General features: G+C 57.2%; 1 long non-coding RNA gene across 1 annotated transcript in view; it reads right to left on the reverse strand.

The window, feature by feature from the left end:
* LOC138388608 (uncharacterized) overlaps window positions 1-5,062 on the reverse strand; it is a 215,466-nt gene extending 210,404 nt beyond the window's left edge. The window contains exons 1-2 of the long non-coding RNA XR_011234146.1: window positions 4,977-5,062; window positions 4,540-4,625 (exon numbers count right to left, since the gene is read on the reverse strand). This is a non-coding gene — a long non-coding RNA (uncharacterized lncRNA). The remainder of the gene's footprint in view (window positions 1-4,539; window positions 4,626-4,976) is intronic.
* Between the last annotated feature and the right edge of the window lie 11,111 nt (window positions 5,063-16,173).

Here is a 16,173-nt window from a genome sequence, read left to right on the forward strand (position 1 = left end):
TTGCGGTAGCCCCGCCTGCAATAGCGGCGGGGAGTGCATGGGCTAAACCTCTTCTCACTCTGGACAAGGGGCCCTGCCTCCTCTCAAACAGGGCGCTGTGACCCCCACTTCCTCTACCAGCGTGTGGGACGCATTGGCCCATCCTTCTCTCATGCAGGGCATGGCAGGCACACCCCTCTCACGCTGGATTCGGGCCCCCACCTCCTCTTTCGTGGCGCAAGGGGGCCCCACTTCCTCGCAGGATTGTCTTAGGAATCCTGACTCCTCCCCCATAGGGCGTGGCCATCCCACTTCCATTCATGAAGGGTGCAAAAGCCCCGCCTGCTCTAACGGTGGGGGGGATGCAGTGGCTAAACCTCCTGTCACTCTGGACAAGGGGTCCTGCCTCCTCTCTAACAGGGCGTTGTGGCTCCACCTCCTCTAACAGGGCACGGTAGCCCCACCTCCTATCACTTGGGATTTGGGACCCCACTTCCTCTCATATACGGTAGGGGACTCCACCTCCTCTTCTGTGGGGCATGGGGCCCCACTTCCTCCCACGATTGGCTGAGGAGTCCTGGCTCCTCCCCCATTGGGCGTGGCCATCCCACCTCCCCTCATGCAGGTCAAGACAGCCCTGCCTGCTCTAATGGCGGGGGCGGGGGGTGCCTTGGTTTAACCTCCTATCACTCTGGGCAAGGGGCCCCGCCTCCTCTCAAGCAAGGCGTTGTGACCCTGCCCCTTCTAACAGTGGGTGGGACGCGTTGGACCCTGCTCCTCTCACGCAGGGCACAGAGGGCCGCCTCCTGTCAAGCAGGGCGCAGGTGCGTCGCCTCCTCTCAGGCAAGGCATGGCAGCACCACCTTCTCTGATGCGGGGCATGGGGCCCCTCCTCTTCTGTGGGGCGGGGGTGCATTGGCCGCTCCTCCCCTGACGCAGGACACAACCACCCAACCTCCTCTCACGCAGGGCACGGAGGGCCGCCTCCTGTCAAGCACGGAGCAGGTGTCCAGCCTCCTGTCACGCAGGACATGGCAGCACCGCCTCCTCCGATGCAGGGGACGGGGCCCCTCCTCTTCTGAGGGGGCAGGCGCATTGGCCCCTCCTCCCCTCACGCAGGACACAGCAGCCCCTCCTCCTCTCACGCAGGGCAGGGAGGGCCGCCTCATATTAACCAGTTCGCAGGGGCCGTGCCTCCTCTGATGCAGGCACTTGGCTCCCCCTCCTCTCACACATGATTCGGGTCCCCACATCCTCAGGCAGGGTACGGGGAACCACCTCCTCTGCCGTGGGGCATGGGGGCCCCAATTCCTCCCAGGCATGGCTCAGGAGCCCCGGCTCCTGCCCCATAGGGCAGGGCCATCACACCTCCCCCATGCAGGACGCGGCAGCCCCGCCTGCTCTAACGGTGTTGAGAGTGCATTGGCTAAACCTCCTCTCACTCGGGGCAAGGGTCCCTGTCTCCTCTCAAGCAGCGTGTTGTGGCCCCGCCTTTTCTAACAGTGGGTGGGATGCATTAGCCCCATCTCCCCTCATGCAGGGAACGGGTCCCCAGTTCTCACACAGGACATGGCAGTCCGATCAAGACTCATCTGTTCATTGTCCAACATTCTCTAAATCCCAGGGTTGGGGACTGGCCTACAGGGCAGGGCTCATCTGTGGGCTGTGTAAGGTTCCCTAAGTCCCTGGAAGGGACGGGCCTACAGGGCCAGGCTCATCTCTGGGCTATATCAGGTTCCCTAAATCCCTTGGGGTTTGGCCTACAGACCAGGGCTCAACTGTTGGGATGTCCCAGATTCCCTAAATCCCTGGGGGAGGGGCACAGGCCTCCAGAACAGGGTTCATCTGTGGGATGTCCCAGGTTCTCTAAATGCCAGGGGGCCTGGCCAACGGAATAGGGCTAATCTGTATGCCGTCCCAGGTTCCCTAAATCCTTTGGGGGACTGGCCTACAGACCAGGTCTGATCTGATGGCTGTCCCACGTTTCCTAAATTCCAGCGGGGGGTACTGGGCAACAAAGCAGGGCTCATCTGAGTGCTGTCCCAGGTTCCCTAAGTCCCTGGAAGGGACTGGTATACAGACCAGACCTCATCTCTGGGCAGCCCCAGGTTCCCAAAATCCCTGGGGGCCTGGCCTACAACCAGGGATCCTCAGTGGGCTGTCCCAGGTTCCCTAAATCACTGGGGAGGACAGGCCTACAGACCAGGGTTATTTGTGCGCTGTCCCAGGTGTCTAAATTCAAGGGGGGGACAGGCCTACAGGCCAGGGCTCAGGTGTGGCCTGCCCCAGCTTGCACAAACCCCTTGAGGACTGATTTACACACCAGGGTTCACCTGTGGGCTGGCCGAGCTCCCTAAATCCCTGGGGCAGACTGGCCTAAAGACCAGGGCTCGTCTCTTGGACGTCCAAGGTTCCCTAAAACCCTGGGGGGACTGGCCCGCAGACCAGAGCTGTCCCAGGTTCCCTAAATCACTGAGGGCACAGGCCAACAGACCAGGGCTCATCTGTGGGATGTACCAGGTTCCCTGAATGCCTTGGGTACTGGCATACACACCAGGGCTTACCTGTGGGATGTCCCACGTTGCCTAAATCCCTGGAGAGACTGGCATACAGACCAGGGCTAATCATTGGGATGTCCCAGGTCTTTAAATACCTGGGAGGACTGATCTTCAGACCAGGGATCATCTGTGGCCTGTCCCAAGTTCCCTAAATCCCTGTTGGGGAATGGCCTAAAAACCAGGGCTCCTCTGTGGGCTGTCCCAGGTCCCACAAATCACTGAGTGGATTGGCCTACAGCCAAGGGCTCATCTGTGGGACGTCTCAGATTCCCTAAACATCTGGGGAGGACAGGCCTATAAGCCAGGGATTATTTGTGGGACGTCCCAGGTTCCCTAAATCACAGGGGAGGGGGAGGGGAATGGCACAGAGACAAAGGCTCAACTGTGGGATGTCCCAAGTTGCCCAAATAATTTGGGGACTAATTTACAGACCAGGGCTCACCTGTGGGATGCCCCAGGGCCCAAACTCCCTGGGGAAGACTAGGCTACATACCAGGACTCACCTGAGGGATGTCCCAGGTTCTCTAAATCTCTTGGGGGACTACCCTACAGACTACAGCTATTAGAGGTCCCCACAATCCCTGGGGGTCTGGCATTCAAACAGGGCACCTCTGTGGGATGTCCCAGGTTCCCTAAATCCCTGGGGGTGACTTGTCTACACACCTAAGCTTCTCTGACGGGTGGCCCAGGTGGCTGAAATCACTGTGGGACTGTCTACAGACCAGGGCTCCTCTGTGGGCTGTCCCAGATTCCCTAAATCACTGGAGGGACTGGCCTACAGACCAGAGCTCATCTGTGGGTTGTATCAGCTTTCTTAAGTCACCCTGGCAGAACTGGCCCACGGACCGGGGCTCATATGTGGGATGTCCCAGGTTGCCAAATACCTGGGGTGCCTGGGCTACAGACCACAGATCTTCTGAGGAATCTCCCGGGAGTCCCAATTTGTGGGAGACCGTGACAGCCACTTAGGTTCCCTTAATGCATGTCTTTCTTCCTTTTCTGGCAGAGATGAGGATCTCGCTGGGTAGGGCATCGAAGAAGGCTTATTCTCCCTGGCTCCTGCACAACCCAGGGGGGGGGTCTGGACTAAGTGATGAGCAGAGGGCCGCTGGAATTCCTGGGCTGACCTGGAAGGGAGGAGCAGCCGTTACCCGTCTCTTCCTTGTTATCAGGTGTGGAGCCTGTGTGTGATGGCCGGAGCCCCTGCTGCTGCAGTGGTCCAGGAGGCTTTTCCAGCGGGAGCTGTGGGAGCTAGGAGGAAGGCGGCAGAACACCGGGGTTGGCTCTCCCTGCCCACACAGGGTACCTCAGTCATTTCTGGACACATAGAGAATCCTGTCTTCCACCCTAAAGTCTCACTCCTCTGAGCTCCCCTGAGCTCGTTCGTCGGGAATGTGGCTACATCTACCCTATGTTCTGTACTGAGGGAGGTGAGTTGCGTTCAAAACCTCCAAAACTGTAGGTAGAAGGGCTCCTTTCCTGTTTTGTAGGGAAGGGTCTTCCCCAAACTTCACTTGAATTCACAAGAGCAACCTGCACCCAGCCCCAGGCCCGTGCCAACCTCACACAGTCCTGTGTCGCTACAGGTGGCCTGGGCAGGGGAGCGGCCCAGGATGTGCAAGGATGCACACCCCATGGTTCAGAGTGGGGCCCCCTCCTCCTGGTCACTCCCAGACAGACACCAGCAACTGTGCCTGTGCAGACTCTGCACCGAGGTCGCAGGTCACAGGGAATCCTCACAGACTCCACCAACTGTGACTGCTCAGAGTCCCGGCCAGGGTCACAGATCGTCCTGACACAAGCAACTGACCCTGCTCAGTGTCCACGCCCAGGTCACAGGTCGTCCGAAATTCAAATTCCAACCACAATGACATACCCACTCAAACACACTAGGGAGGCTACTATTTAAAAGTAATGGAACCCCTGATTTGGGGTTAACGGTGCTGACCTGGGAGCGTGTGGCTGCTGCCAAACACACGGTGAAACACACGGGAGGACTTACCGTGAAGCAGCAGACCTCACACGGCAAGGACGCCGGAGACTCTGAAGGCAGGACACAGAGGACGTTGCGCTGCGACGCCACGTTCCCTGGAAGGACGGAATTACTGCAAGGAAACTGCGTTCACGAGCAACCACCTGAACACCCTGCCAGTGACACAGAGAGGACAGCGACCTCCCTCACAGAGGCTGAGCCAGACCCACGTCCAGCTCAGAGGCTGCTACCCCTTTGGGGCGGAGAGGCCACCGCGTGGACGTCACACCCGTGGCCACCACGTCCTGGGCCTGGGGGACCCTGGTGGGGTGGAGACTGCGGGTTCCCCGTTTCCACACGTCCACACGGAGCCCCTCCCGGGTCTCTGAGGACCGGCCGCCCCTCAGCAGGCGGCTGCGCACGGGAAGGCGGTGCCCGCGGGGCTCGGACGGGAAGGTCGCACTGACCCTCGGGGCCTCGCGTCTCAGGGCGGACGAGGAGGACGCGGTCGCTTCGGGTCTGAGGCCAGGCCGGCAGGCGGCATGGAGGCGGCCTCCGCGGGTCGACGCGAACGTGGCGTGGCGGCACGGCGTCCTCTCCCGCCGCGGGCACAGCCGCCGCGGGACATGAAGGGCGCTGCGCCACCTGGTGGCTCGCGTCGGCACTGCAGCCCTCGCTGCTCATCGGGGCGGGGACGGCGGCGAACACTCTCCCCTGGCCTTGCCGGAGAACCAGTGAGACTCCGAGTTCAGCTTCTTCCCAGCCAGGATCTGGAAACTGAAAATCAGATGGGCTCACTGTCCTGTGTCTTTCAGAAAAACGGGGAGGGAGGGAACAATTAAGGGAAAAACATATGGAGTGAAATAAGTGTAGCTATAAACTTCACAACTGACATCAAAATTCATTCAAAACCGGCCTCACACTTCAACTGCAATGCAAAACTTTAAAGATTCAGGGAAGAAACAAAAAAGAAAATTGACGTGGCCTTGGGTTTGGTGATGGGTTTTTAACACACAACAACAAAAAGAATCTGATCCACAACAGAAAAAGAATACCATGGTTGTTATAACGTTCAATATCCATCCTCTGTGAAAGACCCATATCAGAAAATAAAAAGACAAGCCGCAGAATGATAAGAAATATGTGCAAAATACATACCGGAAGAACCATTCACATTCTACATAGAAAAAGAAGTCTTAAAACTCAACAATAAGAAGACAAACTCCTCGATTAAAAAGGGGTACAGATCTCAACACACACGTGACCAAAGAACATAGATAGATGGCAAAGAATCATACAAAAAGATGCTCAGCATCATATATCGTTAGGGAAGAGCAGATTACAACAGCAATGAGATACCAGAGCACACCTGCTAGAATGACTAAACTCTTTAAAAAAGAAAACAGAAAAAGAACAAACCACTGCCGGAGGAAAGGCAGGAATTCTCATTCATTGCTGGGAGAATGCATCATGGTACACAGTCACTCTGGAAGACAGCCTAGAAGACTAGAATATGCCACCCCGAGATATAGCTCTTTCTCTTGGCGTTATTGTTTTGGACGGGGTCTCTGTGACCCAGGCGGGAGTGCAGTGGCACGAACACAGATCACTGCCACCTTGAACTTCCACGCTGGAGCGATGCTAAGCCTCCCAAGTAGCGGGGACTACAGGCATGAGCCACTACTGCCAAATAAATTTTTGTGTGTGTGTACGGATGGGTCCTTGCTATATTGCCCAAGGGTGACTGGCATGCAGACCAGGGCTCATCCGTGGGATGTCCCAGATTTTCCACATGTCGGGGGGGGGTGGGGGCCTGGCCTACAGACCAAGGCTCAACTGTGGGAAGTCCCAGGTTCCCTAAATCCCAGGGGGGACTGGCCTACACAGCAGGGCTCATCTGTGGGATGTCCCAGGTTCTCTAAATCACAGGGTGGGAGGGGCCTACAGACCAAGGCTCAACTGTGGGACATCCCAGGTTCCCTAAGTCCCTGCGGGGGGCCTGGCCTACAAACCACGGATCAGCTGTGGGATGTCCCAGCTTCCCTAAATCCCTGGGGGGACTGACCTACAGACCAAGTCTCCTCTGTGGGCTGCCCCAGGTTCCCAAATCCCTGGGGGGCACTGGCCTACAGACCAGGGTTCATCTAGGGAATGGTCCAGGTCCCCTTAATTCCTGGGGGGGACTGGCATACATACCAGAGCTCATCTGTGGGCTGTCCCATGTTCCCTACATCCCTAGGGGGACTGGCGTACAGACCACGGCTCATCCTCGGGATGTCCCAGGTCTTTAAATACCTGGGGGGACTGATCTACAGACCAGGGATCATGTGTGGCCTGTCCCAGGTGCCCTAAATCCCTGTTGGGGAGTGGCCTAAAAACCGGGGCTCCTCTGTGGGCTGTCCCAGGTCCCACAAATCACTCAGGGGACTGGCCTACAGCCCAGGGCTCATCTGTGGGATGTCCCAGAGTCCCTAAACATCTGGGGAGGACAGGCCTATAAACCAGGGTTCATTTGTGGGACGTCCCAGGTTCCCTAAATCATGGGGGACGGCAGGGGGGCACTGACATACAGACAAAGGCTCGACTGTGGGATGTCCCAAGTTGCCCAAATACCTTGGGGACTAATTTACAGACCAGGGATCGCCTGTGGGCCGGCCCAGTGCCCCAACTCCCTGGGGAAGACTAGGCTACATACCAGGACTCACCTGAGGGATGTCCCAGGTTCCCTAAATTTCTTGGGGGACTATCCTACAGACTACAGCTATTCCAGGTCCCCACAATCCCTGGGGACCTGGCCTTCAAACAGGGCACCTCTGTGGGATGTCCCAGGTTCCCTAAATCCCCGGGGGTGACTTGTCTACACACCAAAGCTTCTCTGTCGGGTGGCCCAGGTTGCTGAAATCACTGTGGGACTGTCTACAGACCAGGGCTCCTCTGTGGGCTGTCCAGGTTCCCTAAATCCCTGCGGGGACTGGCCTACACACCAGAGCTCATTGCGGGATGTCCCAGGCTCCCTAAATCCCTTGGGGGACTGGTCTACACCCCAGGGTTCATCTGTGGGCTGTCCCAGGTGCCCTAAATCCCTGGGGGGACCGGCCTACAGCCCAGGGCTCCTCTGTGGGACGTCCCAGAGTCCCTAAACATCTGGGGAGGACAGGCCTATAAACCAGGGTTCATTTGTGGGACGTCCCAGGTTCCCTAAATCATGGGGGACGGCAGGGGGGCACTGACATACAGACAAAGGCTGAACTGTGGGATGTCCCAAGTTGCCCAAATACCTTGGGGACTAATTTACAGACCAGGGCTCACCTGTGGGCTGGCCCAGTACCCAAACGCCCTGGGGAAGACTAGGCTACATACCAGGACTCACCTGAGGGATGTCCCTGGTTCCCTAAATCATGGGGGACGGGGGGGCACTGACATAGAGACAAAGGCTCAACTGTGGGATGTCCCAAGTTGCCCAAATACCTTGGGGACTAATTTATAGACCAGGGCTCACCTGTGGGCTGGCCCAGTGCCCAAACTCCCTGGGGAAGACTAGGCTACATAGCAGGACTCACCTGAGGGATGGCCCAGGTTCCCTAAATCTCTTGGGGGACTACCCTACAGACTACAGCTATTCCAGGTCCCCACAATCCCTGGGGGCCTGACTTACAACCAGGGCACCTCTCTGGGATGTCCCAGGTTCCCTAAATCCCCAGGGGTGACTAGTCTACACACCTAAGCTTCTCTGTCGGCTGGCCCTGGTTGCTGAAATCACTGTGGGACTGGCTACAGACCTGGGCTCCTCTGTGGGCTGTCCCAGATTCCCTAAATCCCTGGGGGGACCGGCCTACAGACCAGAGCTCATCTGTGGGATGTATCAGGTTTCCTACATTACCCTGGCAGAACTGGCCCACGGACCGGGGCTCATATGTGGGATGTCCCAGGTTGCCAAATACCTGGGGTGCCTGGGCTACAGACCACAGATCTTCTGGGGACTCTCTCGGGAGTCCCAATTTGTGGGAGACCGTGACAGCCACTTAGGTTCCCTTAATGCATGTCTTTCTTCCTTTTCTGGCAGAGATGAGGATCTCGCTGGGCAGGGCATCGAAGAAGGCTTATTCACCCTGGCTCCCGCACATCCCAGGGTGGGGTCCGGACTAAGTGATGAGCAGAGGGCCGCTGGAATTCCTGGGCTGACCTGGAAGGGAGGAGCAGCCGTTACCCGTCTCTTCCTTGTTATCAGGTGTGGAGCCTGTGTGTGATGGCCGGAGCCCCTGCTGCTGCAGTGGGCCAGGAGGCTTTTCCAGCGGGAACTGTGGGAGCTAGGACGAAGGCGGCAGGACACCGGGGTTGGCTCTCCCTTCCCACACAGGGTACCTCAGTCATTTCTGGACACATAGAGGATCCTGTCTTCCACCCTAAAGTCTCACTCCTCTGAGCTCCCCTGAGCTCGTTCGTCGGGAATGTGGCTACATCTACCCTATGTTCTGTACTGAGGGAGGTGAGTTGCGTTCACAACCTCCAAAACTGCAGGTAGAAGGGCTCCTTTCCTGTTTTGTAGGGAAGGGTCTTCCCCAAACTTCACTTGAATTCACAAGAGCAACCTGCACCCAGCCCCAGGCCCGTGCCAACCTCACACAGTCCTGTGTCGCTACAGGCGGCCTGGGCAGGGGAGCGGCCCAGGATGTGCAAGGATGCACACCCCATGGTTCAGAGTGGGGCCCCCTCCTCCTGGTCACTCCCAGACAGACACCAGCAACTGTGCCTGTGCAGACTCTGCACCGAGGTCGCAGGTCACAGGGAATCCTCACAGACTCCACCAACGGTGACTGCTCAGAGTCCCGGCCAGGGTCACAGATCGTCCTGACACAAGCAACTGACCCTGCTCAGTGTCCACGCCCAGGTCACAGGTCGTCCGAAATTCAAATTCCAACCACAATGACATACCCACGCAAACACACTAGGGAGGCTACTATTTAAAAAAAATGGAACCCCTGATTTGGGGTTAACGGTGCTGACCTGGGAGCGTGTGGCTGCTGCCAAACACACGGTGAAACACACGGGAGGACTTACCGTGAAGCAGCAGACCTCACACGGCAAGGACGCCGGAGACTCTGAAGGCAGGACACAGAGGACGTTGCGCTGCGACGCCACGTTCCCTGGAAGGACAGAATTACTGTAAGGAAACTGCGTTCACGAGCAACCACCTGAACACCCTGCCAGTGACAGAGAGAGGACAGCGACCTCCCTCACAGAGGCTGAGCCAGACCCACGTCCAGCTCAGAGGCTGCTACCCCTTTGGGGCGGAGAGGCCACTGCGTGGACGTCACACCCGTGGCCACCACGTCCTGGGCCTGGGGGACCTCGGTGGGGTGGAGACTGGGGGTGCCCCGTTTCCACACGTCCACACGGAGCCCCTCCCGGGTCTCTGAGGACCGGCCGCCCCTCAGCAGGCGGCTGCGCACGGGAAGGCGGTGCCCGCGGGGCTCGGACGGGAAGGTCGCACTGACCCTCGGGGCCTCCCGTCTCAGGGCGGACGAGGAGGACGCGGTCGCTTCGGGTCTGAGGCCAGGCCGGCAGGCGGCATGGAGGCGGCCTCCGCGGGTCGACGCGAACGTGGCGTGGCGGCACGGCGTCCTCTCCCGCCGCGGGCACAGCCGCCGCGGGACATGAAGGGCGCTGCGCCACCTGGTGGCTCGCGTCGGCACTGCAGCCCTCGCTGCTCATCGGGGCGGGGACGGCGGCGAACACTCTCCCCTGGCCTTGCCGGAGAACCAGTGAGACTCCGAGTTCAGCTTCTTCCCAGCCAGGATCTGGAAACTGAAAATCAGATGGGCTCACTGTCCTGTGTCTTTCAGAAAAACGGGGAGGGAGGGCACAATTAAGGGGAAAACATATGGAATGAAATAAGTGTAGCTATAAACTTCACAACTGACATCAAAATTCTTTCAAAACCGTCCTCACACTTCAACTGCAATGCAAAACTTTAAAGACTCGGGGAAGAAACAAAAAAGAAAATTGACGTGGCCTTGGGTTTGGTGATGGGTTTTTAACACACAACAACAAAAAGAATCTGATCCACAACAGAAAAAGAATACCATGGTTGTTATAACGTTCAATATCCATCCTCTGTGAAAGACCCATATCAGAAAATAAAAAGACAAGCCGCAGAATGATAAGAAATATGTGCAAAATACATACCGGAAGAACCATTCACATTCTACATAGAAAAAGAAGTCTTAAAACTCAACAATAAGAAGACAAACTCCTCGATTAAAAAGGGGTACAGATCTCAACACACACGTGACCAAAGAACATAGATAGATGGCAAAGAATCATACAAAAAGATGCTCAGCATCATATATCGTTAGGGAAGAGCAGATTACAACAGCAATGAGATACCAGAGCACACCTGCTAGAATGACTAAACTCTTTAAAAAAGAAAACAGAAAAAGAACAAACCACTGCCGGAGGAAAGGCAGGAATTCTCATTCATTGCTGGGAGAATGCATCATGGTACACAGTCACTCTGGAAGACAGCCTAGAAGACAGGAATATGCCACCCCGAGATATAGCTCTTTTTCTTGGCGTTATTGTTTTGGACGGGGTCTCTGTGACCCAGGCGGGAGTGCAGTGGCACGAACACAGATCACTGCCACCTTGAACTTCCACGCTGGAGCGATGCTAAGCCTCCCAAGTAGCGGGGACTACAGGCATGAGCCACTACTGCCAAATAAATTTTTGTGTGTGTGTACGGATGGGTCCTTGCTATATTGCCCAAGGGTGACTGGCATGCAGACCAGGGCTCATCCGTGGGATGTCCCAGATTTTCCACATGTCGGGGGGGGGGTGGGGGCCTGGCCTACAGACCAAGGCTCAACTGTGGGAAGTCCCAGGTTCCCTAAATCCCAGGGGGGACTGGCCTACACAGCAGGGCTCATCTGTGGGATGTCCCAGGTTCTCTAAATCACAGGGTGGGAGGGGCCTACAGACCAAGGCTCAACTGTGGGACATCCCAGGTTCCCTAAGTCCCTGCGGGGGGCCTGGCCTACAAACCACGGATCAGCTGTGGGATGTCCCAGCTTCCCTAAATCCCTGGGGGGACTGACCTACAGACCAAGTCTCCTCTGTGGGCTGCCCCAGGTTCCCAAATCCCTGGGGGGCACTGGCCTACAGACCAGGGTTCATCTAGGGAATGGTCCAGGTCCCCTTAATTCCTGGGGGGGACTGGCATACATACCAGAGCTCATCTGTGGGCTGTCCCATGTTCCCTACATCCCTAGGGGGACTGGCGTACAGACCACGGCTCATCCTCGGGATGTCCCAGGTCTTTAAATACCTGGGGGGACTGATCTACAGACCAGGGATCATGTGTGGCCTGTCCCAGGTGCCCTAAATCCCTGTTGGGGAGTGGCCTAAAAACCGGGGCTCCTCTGTGGGCTGTCCCAGGTCCCACAAATCACTCAGGGGACTGGCCTACAGCCCAGGGCTCATCTGTGGGATGTCCCAGAGTCCCTAAACATCTGGGGAGGACAGGCCTATAAACCAGGGTTCATTTGTGGGACGTCCCAGGTTCCCTAAATCATGGGGGACGGCAGGGGGGCACTGACATACAGACAAAGGCTCGACTGTGGGATGTCCCAAGTTGCCCAAATACCTTGGGGACTAATTTACAGACCAGGGATCGCCTGTGGGCCGGCCCAGTGCCCCAACTCCCTGGGGAAGACTAGGCTACATACCAGGACTCACCTGAGGGATGTCCCAGGTTCCCTAAATTTCTTGGGGGACTATCCTACAGACTACAGCTATTCCAGGTCCCCACAATCCCTGGGGACCTGGCCTTCAAACAGGGCACCTCTGTGGGATGTCCGAGGTTCCCTAAATCCCCGGGGGTGACTTGTCTACACACCAAAGCTTCTCTGTCGGGTGGCCCAGGTTGCTGAAATCACTGTGGGACTGTCTACAGACCAGGGCTCCTCTGTGGGCTGTCCAGGTTCCCTAAATCCCTGCGGGGACTGGCCTACACACCAGAGCTCATTGCGGGATGTCCCAGGCTCCCTAAATCCCTTGGGGGACTGGTCTACACCCCAGGGTTCATCTGTGGGCTGTCCCAGGTGCCCTAAATCCCTGGGGGGACCGGCCTACAGCCCAGGGCTCCTCTGTGGGACGTCCCAGAGTCCCTAAACATCTGGGGAGGACAGGCCTATAAACCAGGGTTCATTTGTGGGACGTCCCAGGTTCCCTAAATCATGGGGGACGGCAGGGGGGCACTGACATACAGACAAAGGCTGAACTGTGGGATGTCCCAAGTTGCCCAAATACCTTGGGGACTAATTTACAGACCAGGGCTCACCTGTGGGCTGGCCCAGTACCCAAACGCCCTGGGGAAGACTAGGCTACATACCAGGACTCACCTGAGGGATGTCCCTGGTTCCCTAAATCATGGGGGACGGGGGGGCACTGACATAGAGACAAAGGCTCAACTGTGGGATGTCCCAAGTTGCCCAAATACCTTGGGGACTAATTTATAGACCAGGGCTCACCTGTGGGCTGGCCCAGTGCCCAAACTCCCTGGGGAAGACTAGGCTACATAGCAGGACTCACCTGAGGGATGGCCCAGGTTCCCTAAATCTCTTGGGGGACTACCCTACAGACTACAGCTATTCCAGGTCCCCACAATCCCTGGGGGCCTGACTTACAACCAGGGCACCTCTCTGGGATGTCCCAGGTTCCCTAAATCCCCAGGGGTGACTAGTCTACACACCTAAGCTTCTCTGTCGGCTGGCCCTGGTTGCTGAAATCACTGTGGGACTGGCTACAGACCTGGGCTCCTCTGTGGGCTGTCCCAGATTCCCTAAATCCCTGGGGGGACCGGCCTACAGACCAGAGCTCATCTGTGGGATGTATCAGGTTTCCTACATTACCCTGGCAGAACTGGCCCACGGACCGGGGCTCATATGTGGGATGTCCCAGGTTGCCAAATACCTGGGGTGCCTGGGCTACAGACCACAGATCTTCTGGGGACTCTCTCGGGAGTCCCAATTTGTGGGAGACCGTGACAGCCACTTAGGTTCCCTTAATGCATGTCTTTCTTCCTTTTCTGGCAGAGATGAGGATCTCGCTGGGCAGGGCATCGAAGAAGGCTTATTCACCCTGGCTCCCGCACATCCCAGGGTGGGGTCCGGACTAAGTGATGAGCAGAGGGCCGCTGGAATTCCTGGGCTGACCTGGAAGGGAGGAGCAGCCGTTACCCGTCTCTTCCTTGTTATCAGGTGTGGAGCCTGTGTGTGATGGCCGGAGCCCCTGCTGCTGCAGTGGGCCAGGAGGCTTTTCCAGCGGGAACTGTGGGAGCTAGGACGAAGGCGGCAGGACACCGGGGTTGGCTCTCCCTTCCCACACAGGGTACCTCAGTCATTTCTGGACACATAGAGGATCCTGTCTTCCACCCTAAAGTCTCACTCCTCTGAGCTCCCCTGAGCTCGTTCGTCGGGAATGTGGCTACATCTACCCTATGTTCTGTACTGAGGGAGGTGAGTTGCGTTCACAACCTCCAAAACTGCAGGTAGAAGGGCTCCTTTCCTGTTTTGTAGGGAAGGGTCTTCCCCAAACTTCACTTGAATTCACAAGAGCAACCTGCACCCAGCCCCAGGCCCGTGCCAACCTCACACAGTCCTGTGTCGCTACAGGCGGCCTGGGCAGGGGAGCGGCCCAGGATGTGCAAGGATGCACACCCCATGGTTCAGAGTGGGGCCCCCTCCTCCTGGTCACTCCCAGACAGACACCAGCAACTGTGCCTGTGCAGACTCTGCACCGAGGTCGCAGGTCACAGGGAATCCTCACAGACTCCACCAACGGTGACTGCTCAGAGTCCCGGCCAGGGTCACAGATCGTCCTGACACAAGCAACTGACCCTGCTCAGTGTCCACGCCCAGGTCACAGGTCGTCCGAAATTCAAATTCCAACCACAATGACATACCCACGCAAACACACTAGGGAGGCTACTATTTAAAAAAAATGGAACCCCTGATTTGGGGTTAACGGTGCTGACCTGGGAGCGTGTGGCTGCTGCCAAACACACGGTGAAACACACGGGAGGACTTACCGTGAAGCAGCAGACCTCACACGGCAAGGACACCGGAGACTCTGAAGGCAGGACACAGAGGACGTTGCGCTGCGACGCCACGTTCCCTGGAAGGACAGAATTACTGTAAGGAAACTGCGTTCACGAGCAACCACCTGAACACCCTGCCAGTGACAGAGAGAGGGCAGCGACCTCCCTCACAGAGGCTGAGCCAGACCCACGTCCAGCTCAGAGGCTGCTACCCCTTTGGGGCGGAGAGGCCACTGCGTGGACGTCACACCCGTGGCCACCACGTCCCGGGCGTGGGGGACCTCGGTGGGGTCGGGAGTGTGGGTGCCTCATGTCCACATGTCCCCACGAGCCCCTCCTGGGTCTCTGAGGGCCGGCCGCCCCTCAGCAGGCGGCTGTGAACGGGAAGGCTGTGCCCGTGGGGCTCCGACAGGAAGGTCGCACTCACCCTCGGGGCCTCGCGTCTGAGCGCGGACGAGGAGGTCGCGGTCGTTTGGGTCTGAGGGCAGGCCGGCAGGCGGCATGGAGGCGGCGCCCGCGGGGCGACGCTAACGTGGCGGCACGGCGTCCTCTCACGCCGCGGGCACAGCCGCCGCGGGACATGAAGGGTGGTGCGCCCTCTGGTGGCCCGCGCCGGCACTGCAGCCCTCGCTGCTCATCGGGGCGGGGATGGCAGCGAACACGGCCTCCTGGCCTTGCCGGAGAACCAGTGAGACTCGAGTTCAGAGTTCAGCGTCTTGGGAGCCTCGATCTGGAAATGGAATGTCAGATGGGCTCACTCTCCTGTGTCTTTCAGAAAAACGGGGAGGGAGGGAACAATAAAGGGGAAAACATGTGGAGGGAAATATGTGTAGCTATAAGCTTTACAACTAACATCAAAATTCGTTCAAAACCATCCTCACACTTCAACTGCCATGCAAAACTTTCAAGATTCGGGGAAGAAACCAAAAAGAAAATTGATGTGGCCTTGGGTGTGGTGATGGGTTTTAACACACAACAACAAAAAGAATCTGATCCACAACAGAAAAAGAGTACCATGGCTGTTATAATGTTCAATAGCCATCCTCTGTGAAAGACCAAATTCAGAGAATAAAAAGACAAGCCACAGAATGATAAGACATACGTGCAAAATACATACCGGAGGAACAATTCACATTCTACATATAAAAGGACGTCTTAAAACTCAACAATAAGAAGACAAACACCCCGATTTTAAAGGGGTACATATCCTAGCACTCACAGCACTCATGTCCAATCCCTGTGCAGGTCAGGACCCTCTGTCTGAGGCCCGGGAGGCAAAGGGAAATTCATCGGGTCGCCCCTGTCTTCTGGCACTGCTGGGCCCAGAGGCTGGTGGTGACAGGAATCTCGAGCCATCTTATGCCTCCCTCTGCACTGGCTTCATGTTTGACAACTCTCTGTGGTGGTGACCCAGGGCCTTCATGGCTCCCAGCTCGATTCCTGCCAGTCCCTCCAGGGATTTAGGAAACTTGGGAGAGCGCTCAGATGAGCCCTGATCTATACTCATTTCCCCAGGGTTTTCAGCAACCTGGAACAATCCAGTTGAGCCCTTGTCTGTAGACCTCTCA

This window comes from Eulemur rufifrons, chromosome 7 (assembly GCF_041146395.1).
Source record: "Eulemur rufifrons isolate Redbay chromosome 7, OSU_ERuf_1, whole genome shotgun sequence".
Lineage (NCBI taxonomy): Eukaryota > Metazoa > Chordata > Mammalia > Primates > Lemuridae > Eulemur > Eulemur rufifrons.